At 39.7% G+C, this 8,283-nt stretch overlaps 1 protein-coding gene across 10 annotated transcripts in view; it reads right to left on the bottom strand.

Moving 5' to 3' along the window:
* Nucleotides 1-2,222: 2,222 nt before the first annotated feature.
* Nucleotides 2,223-8,283, bottom strand: part of OPA1 (OPA1 mitochondrial dynamin like GTPase) — an 87,639-nt gene continuing 81,578 nt past the window's right edge. For 3 of the 10 annotated variants that reach the window (XM_057738280.1, XM_057738278.1, XM_057738282.1), the window contains one exon: nucleotides 2,227-8,182. The gene's annotated coding sequence lies outside the window, so the exon portion shown is untranslated. Of the gene's footprint in view, nucleotides 8,183-8,283 lie in introns of all 10 variants that reach the window. The other 7 variants (XM_057738273.1, XM_057738275.1, XM_057738277.1 and 4 more) reach the window with 4 other exon arrangements.

Raw genomic sequence — 8,283 nt, 5'->3', positions numbered from 1 at the left:
TATGGAGATATAATTGACATACAATTCACTTTCTAGATAAGCAAAGTAAGTCCGAGGGTAAAAAAATGATAAAACTCTTCTAGAAATCACACCATACTCTGTACAGTAAGCCAGGTGGTAGAAGGTTTTAAAAATGTTTCAGAATATATATAACTGGTGACACAAAAGGTTATCCAAACTATAGGCGTCGGTATATAAAAGCCATGGTAACTCAGAAGAAGGACGCTGTTTTTTGAAAGGAGGAAGTGCTCCGTCTCAGGCACTCAGGAAGATGGAAGCAGCCCACCAGCAGATGCTGAACAGGCAGACGTGCCACGTATCCACCTGCCATGGAAACGTCCCTGTTGCCACATTCCCATCTTGTAGTTTTGCGGGTGAGCTGGCCACGCCTCGGCGGTGGAGGCTTTCTGCTCCGGTGGCTTCAGACAAAGTTACCATTAACTCTCCAACCTGCAAGAAAATTATTCTACACAAAGGATTCCAAAATGTCCTCCTCTCCCCCTACAAGCCTACAAACAAATGGTACAGGAGTGAGGTCAGAGAGGAGCCCCCCGCCCTCCAGGCCCCCGAATTCATTTACCTACCTCGGAGCCCATTCAGGGGAAGAGGCGGGACCGGGAACAAGAGCCCCTCGGAGGCCAAGTGGAGTTTGGGGGTCGAGCGCTACATTACAAGACCTGACAGGCCTTTGCCAGCCTTCAGCTTCTTTGTGTCTCTCACATAATAGAGAAACACAAACTGAGCAGCACAGGACCTGCGGTTACACCCTCGGACACAGAGCGCTCTTTGCAAATGCTAATGGTATTGTAGCATCCTGGCAGCCAAGAACACAAAAAAAGGATGTTGATTTTCACATGAACCAGAACAGGCCCATTGTACACAAGTTGGTGACCAGCTTGTAGTATCTGCACATCAAAAGCCCAGCCAATCACAGGGTACACAGCTGGCGAACCGCCCCTACCGGGGCGCCCGTCCCAGAGAACGAGATCCAAACGCCTCGTCAGTCCACCGCTAAGGTGACAAAACACAGTCCTTTCGTCATGAGCGGACCCACAGCCTCAGGACCCCGATTCAGCGATGACCGTGGCAATTAGTGCAATTAGCAAGTGTCCCGGATATTTAGTTAGTAAGTGTCCCAGATGTTTATGAAGAGAAATCTGGATGTGTGAGAACGGGCATGGCTTCGTGCTCCTGCTGAGAGCCTTGCGTGCAGCAGAAGGCAGGCGTGCTCAACTGGGCATTCAAACTAGGGGGGATCTGAGACAGGAATAGAGAAGCTCACGAGAATGCTGGCAGGGAAGTATTTATTATCTACTTCTATCCTGATGATCCGGGGAAACTAGAAGTTCTCAGGGCAAGAAAATTAAATAAATATAGATGATATTCCTGAAAATAAACTTACTCAAGATTGTAAAGGCTTCTGTTAATAGCTTTCCTTTCAAGTGCTAAATTTATTAGAAACCAAAAGGCAGTCAAAATTTGGGAAAAGAATTCAATCAAGGTTTTGAAAACTGGGGTACAAATAATTCTGTATCTTAATAGTTGGGCTCACTCAAAAAGAGTTAGAGAAGCTGTGGAGGTCAAATGGGAAAATTAACATGATCACCATGGTGAGGGAAAACTGCAGCGTATTCGTTTCATTCCTGAGACTTGAGGTCTGGGGTAGATCTGCAATTAGAGCTCCCTGAAGCTCAGTGTCACCTTGTTCCCCAGGGCCCTGCAGGGCACCACACAGCTCTGCAGGGGTTTCCATCCTCAGGGTGCAACAGAGGCCTCATATAGTTAGGGAAAACCGTCCTAGGCCATTTCTGTAAAGTTAGCTCAAATTGCACTTTCTAGGTATATCAGTACCCAGAATTTTACAAATAAATTCATTTTCCTAAAAGCATACTTGAGAGAGAGCATGTTTTGGAAAGCGCATAGGCTCGTAATCAGATTTATTTCCAATTTACACTCTGCAATTCACTCGAATGACCTCGGTTACTCAAAACTTTTCTGAGCCTATTTTCTCATCTATAAAATGAAAATAATACTGCCGTGATAATGGATGCATACCACAAGACATACTGGTTCCTTTGCTCCAGATTCAAGTTCTTTTCTTTAAAATTTAAAAGGAGAGTCATTATTGAAAAGGTTTCGGGGGGTCTCTAGATAGATCCCCAAAGGCTCACAGCCAGTGACAGTGCACCGTGACCCGAGTCCGGCTAAGTCCTTTACACAGGCTCTTACTCAGGGAGTGCTGCCAGCCCTGCAGCGGCTGTGGGCTGAGGCGGCTGTCACCCTTCCTCCTCCCGTTAGCGTTGCTCACGGCGGGGGGGAGGTGGCTTCACTGTCACTACTGGCTGTGTGCTGGCTCAAGGCATAGGTGACCCCCGGTGTTCACTACATGTAAACTGACTGTAGGAAAAAATGATATCCATCAGGCGTCCAGAGGGATTGGCTGCGAGCCGGGCGTGGTGACGTACGCCTGTAGTCCCAGCTACTGAGGAGGCTGAGGCAGGAGGATCGCTTGATCCGGAGTTCTGGGCTGTAGTGACTCTGTGGACCGAGCGTCCACACCAAGTTCGGCATCAACACGGTGACCTCCCAGGAGCGGGGGACCACCAGGTTGCCTAAAGAGGGGTGAATCAGCCCAGGTCAGAAATGGAGCAGGTCAGAACTCCTGTGCCAATCAGAGGGATCGGCTGTGTACCACTTGGACCATCACTGACTGCGTGAGAACTTCTGACGTAAGCCCTCTAGACAAGCACAGTTCTTAGTGGAAGAGTAGTAAGCATGGCATTTCGTTAATGACTCATGACTACTTCTGTGTTGAGCTGCATGGAAAAGAGAGATTAAAAACAAAAACGGAACACACACTAAGGAAGCAGAGAACTGGATAAGTTTATTCCTTAAGAGGTATATTAATTTCAAAATTTCCTGGTAGCTGAAGCAAAGGAACAGGTCAAGTCTTGAGTTCTCTTTGACAGAAGGGAAGCACCATATGCGTTTGGAACGGGAAACTTTGCTGGCACTTAACTATCTAGTAGTCCCTGCTTTACAGGACTTATAGAGACATGTCATTAGGTTCTACTTCTGCAGAAGGTACTACTGTATTTTCTTCAAATAGATGCATCACATAGTATTTGTCTATGAAAGCCAAGGGTATATAATATTAGATAAATTAAGAAGTGGGTGGTACCCCCCAAAAAAACAAAAAAAAACAAAACAAAACAAAAAAGAAGTGGGTGAAGGTAAGTAGTCCAGGCAGTACTGCTTTCTGATAATTTGGCCTAATTCTCAGATAAGCTTCATCAAAGCAAGAAGATGGAGTTAACCTATTCTCTACATACTTTCTCACAAATGTTAGAGGTCTCACAAGATGTTGGCAAGTGTTAGGTCACGTATACCATGACCATATTTTTTGACAAGTGGATAAAATTCTAATTTCCATGTTGTTATGAGTTAGTTATGCCAAGAGTAAGTAGACGAATGGACACTCTTCTTTAAACGCTAAGGAGTGAAGCTTGTATTCTTAACCACACGACATGCCTCTGTGGAGGCTGCTGGCAGTCTCACTGGGTCTTCAGTGGGGTGGGCCTACATTTAAAAAAAAAGACTTTTTGCATTTTCTCAAATACTTAGATAGGAACCAGGCTACACCTGGGTTAATTAGTTAAAAACAAAACAAAACAAATAATAAGAATTCTTTACCACAAAGAATAAGGAACTGATTAAAAACATTTAAAAGTTGTAGTTACCCGTCAGTGACTTGACCCCAAATGAACCTTCACACTGATCCTACAGAATGTGAACAAAACTCACAGGAAGGCTTTCAGAGGGCGGTCATATACCCTCTCTCACTGTCAAGCTGGTAACAGCTCTCATTTCAAGATACACATTTAACCCAATGCCTTATGATGTATGTTTTTCTTACCCTTATTTTATAAAACTGTCTTCTTTGGGCTAAAAATCATTCACATTTAAACCTTCCTGACACCGTCCTGCTTTTTAATCTTTGACAACTTTTGCAGTACCTGTCTTAACTCTTAAGTTTTCTACATCTATCAGCTTAGTCTAATATGTGCAGAAATTCTGACCGTTATCACAAATTGGGTATTTTATTGTTTAAATTTTATTTAAACAATAATTATTATTTTTAAACATATTTTGTAGTATAATTAAATAATACATCTGTATTATTTACCAGCACATGGTAGCTACTTCACTGTGACACAGATATTAATTCTTCAGCTGAAAGCATTAGAAGAAAACAGATAAATTATCCTATTAAATCTTCAGGAAGTAAACTCTTCAAACTTTTTTGATCCATGAAGATTTTGAACTTGAAGTGCACAAAGAATGAAAACAATTTAAAATGCAACTACTTTCGGGGCCTCTAGCACTGGTTTGTTAGCACTGATATGTGAAATAACTGCTAATATGATTGAAATATGTTCTTCCTTATAAACCTTCTAAAGGAATTTAAAGACTGTCTTGACATTTATTCACTAGAAATATATCACACTCCAGGTATTGTGTACTACTTAGGGAAGCAATAGTGACTTTACAGAGTCTTTTCCTGGTTTTGACTTTCGCCAACCACATGAATCCTTAAGGAGACACACCCAGGCTCTGCCTTATTTTACACATCTAATGATCACCAAATCTTTAATAACCATCATTTATGAGCAAAGTTCTGGGAAGAATTATAAAATAAAACATGGGCGGTCATAATCAGGTGCTAAATGGAATTAAGTGATCTTTAAGGTTTCTTCCTGCTCTAAGACTTAATGATGACCTCTTAGTAAGCCTCATGTATGACTGAACATGTTAGCATCATTAATGAAAATGATGGCCGTGGCAGCAAAATGCAATTAGTAACATTTCCAAAGTATATTTTACCAAAGAAAATACCAAAATGTACTGACAAGTATCAAGACATGAAAAACAGCATTGTTAGACCATGAATTCCAACTGTGCAATGTGAGGCATGTGAAATTCAAGCATTCAAAGAAGAGCCACTTTAAGAGGCTTGTTAGACTGTGGATTTGGTTATACAGTGGGGTCAAATCACCATAGGTGTACAGGTTTCTCTCTCCCTCAGTAAAACAGAGACAACTTAAAAGATGCTCTCCAATAATAGAATTATAACATGATTTCAGTATTTTTAATTACTCATCTACACAAATGACCTTAGATCAAGCACAGGCAAAATATAAATTGCAGTAACATCTACATATAGTGTGAAGGTTTTTAAAAATAATACAAAGTTCATTCACAGTGCGCAAGTAAAACAAGGTTAAGCTTTAAATATTTAAACACAAAGCCATGATTATGCAACAGCTAAGCATATTTATCAGCACATTTCTATACGGCTAAAGTTCCTGAAACTATAGCATATACCAGCTTAGAGAACTGAAATTTTCAAAAAAAATTACTTTGATCCCCTTTATCGGAAAATAAAACACCATATTTCTTTTTGCAGATAAATACATCTAAAATAAATAAAAATAAAATTACTGACTTAAGGGATTTACCTTTTAAACCTACACTCTGAATCTTATCATAGGTAAAATTCCCAAATTATAAGGTCAGGAAACACCACTCTCTGCAATGTCCCCTACTCATTTTTACACTATTCATTTGCATCTGGAGGCTAAATAATTTGTGGGAAGGAGTCTGAAGGAGTAAAGCCTGGAAAGGGGGGATAATACAAAGAAAAGAGAATAAAATTAAGCCGCTAAGAAAGGCTGATTGCTCCGCCTGTAACTAAAGGTCAGCTGAACTATAGTTCAACCGTGAAGCTGCAAGAACCACTCGTTTCCTATCACGATTCGCCTACACAGTCTGATGTTTTAAAATGACACCTGGACCAAGTCAATTTCAGACATAATCTATTTACAGGTGTTCTGTCTTCCATACAGAGCTTTGTTCATTCTGTTCTTCGCAAATCCTGACATGAAAGACACATGATGCCTGGTCTAGTTAGAACTTAACTTCTGTATATTGTATTTGTTTATATTTGTTATGTTTTTATACTTCTGCAGAGTGATTTGTTCATATCTGAATCATCTGTAATTTTTGAACTACAGACACAACACACAGGGTTTACTGTTGAGAATCCGAATTTTATTTTTTTCCTTTTCATTACATCTGCATTTAATAAATGCCTAGTTTTTGGGTGGGAAGTATGTTCAGTATGAGATCGGCCACAAGGGGAAAAAAATGTATAATCCATGAAAGAAGTTGTATTACTGAGGAGGATGGGGAATGTCTGGACTCTAATATGGGATTTTTAATAATATTTGTATTATCTATTTATATCTTTAAATTACAAACACCGATCTCAAAGAAATGGAGACTCCCCCCCCCCCCCCCAATTTTCTTAAATTTATACAAAGGGATGGAATAAAAGCACTGACTTCACATCAGCCTTTTGCTTGGGGAAAATCTGTAGAAATAAAACTGAGGGCATTTTTCCCTATCCATAGCTCACAGAAATAAACATGGTCCTACTTTTCTTTAGAAATGGATTTGTGGTTGTGTTTTACAATGGCAAAAATATTAATAATTGCACGACGTCTGCTTCTGCGAGGGTGTTTACCCACTGGCCAGCACTGGTTAGAGGGCGTTAACCGGTAAGGTCACCTCCTAACCTTTACACAGAACGCTGGGGAGCTCTCTTCCCGTTCCATTCACCCGCTATCCCCAGGTCTGAAGGATACAGAAATGTCCTTGACTGCTCAGCTCCCAGATAAAGTACCGTATACTGCTCCCAGCTGCCTAACACTGGATCTACTTTTCTTATCAGTGCAAAACAAATATTTCCTCAATTCTCAATTTCTGAAATATTTTGTGATATCCTTCGACCTTGCACATTAAGTGTCACATCGACAGAGCACAATAAAGAATGTACTGATGTTAAGTTAAAAAAAAAAAAGTGGAGTGGTGAGGGAGCTGTTACCAAAACACCACTCCAAGAAAACTAACATTACGGAAACTCTGTGTCATATAAAACCTGTCCCACAATGGGCATTTTTATTAGAATAACAGGGGCTTAATGACATGGCAGCAAAGAGCAAAGTGAGATGAAAAGGACATTTAAAGTAAAAAATGGCCTATTTCTTTGCTTTAAAGTCCTTTAGCCCATAAAAAAATATTTATGTAAAAAACATGAAGATGATGTGAGGATATTATTGTCATTGAACGGCAATGAATTAAACTTTAAATTTTTCTTTAAACATTCAGGGAAGAGGCAGATGGTCCACATTATTCTGATTGTTGAAATCACTTCTATTTAAAATACAGTCTTATGAAAGAAGGCTTTTTCCTGAGGCCTGGTTGAAACGTTTGACAAGCGTCTACATGAAATCAGTCAACTGCTTATGCTTAATTGTCTCTATCCTATGTCACAAACCAATAGTTATGTCAACAGGTAAAAAAACACTGTTGACAAGAAAGCCTAACTCAAACATACAACATCCAAAATGAACGAATTTCAAATGGATAGGATACAAAAACTGAATCTAATAGGTAAGCTGCTACTGACTTAGCTTCTAAGGCAACTTCTAAGCTGTCAATGAAGGGTTGAAATCTTTCGCTGAACGTACACGGAATTGTAATACAAATTAACCTATTTGAGGGGTTTTTCTGTTAACTTGCTTTCTTCCATGTGATGAATATAAACTGAATTATCATGGTCAAATAATATCTGGATATAGAACATCAAAGATACAGACAACAATTCAGCAGGGTACCATCAGTTTATATACAATTGATAGCCTTTAGAAAATTGCTGTAAGTTTTATTTCAAAACACCTAGCATTCTTTTTCTGCAAAAGAAACTGACATTGAGTAACATCAGCTAACGCGTTAGCTGAACTAGTGCCACTACAAATGAGACAACAAGCAGGAAAGCAAGTTTCTTATCTTCAAGGACTGAGCCTAATGGCCATACCACTTAAATTATCCCAATTTGTCACTTTAATACAATAAAATAGAATGTTAATGCCATTCCCACTGTTCTTCCATTCAAAAGACAGCTGATGGTTACAGCGCCTCTAACACGCATAAGTTATTTTTATCCCATGACTTTATTTTACGTTTAGAAAGGTGGAAGAGCAGAAGGAAAAAAGGCAGCACAAAAGACTTCGGAGTTTTCTTTCCTCAGATGTGTGCAGAGGTGATTATGAGGAGGAGTCTGTAAAAATAAACAGAATTTTCACTGATAAATTTAGGTCTAGGGAGACAAATGTAAGATTTCTAAGTAAATTTTACTACTGCATGATCATAAAAATAGTG

Source organism: Hippopotamus amphibius, chromosome 6, assembly GCF_030028045.1.
Source record: "Hippopotamus amphibius kiboko isolate mHipAmp2 chromosome 6, mHipAmp2.hap2, whole genome shotgun sequence".
Taxonomy (NCBI): Eukaryota; Metazoa; Chordata; class Mammalia; order Artiodactyla; family Hippopotamidae; genus Hippopotamus; species Hippopotamus amphibius.
This window is presented reverse-complemented; position numbering and strand designations above follow the sequence as displayed.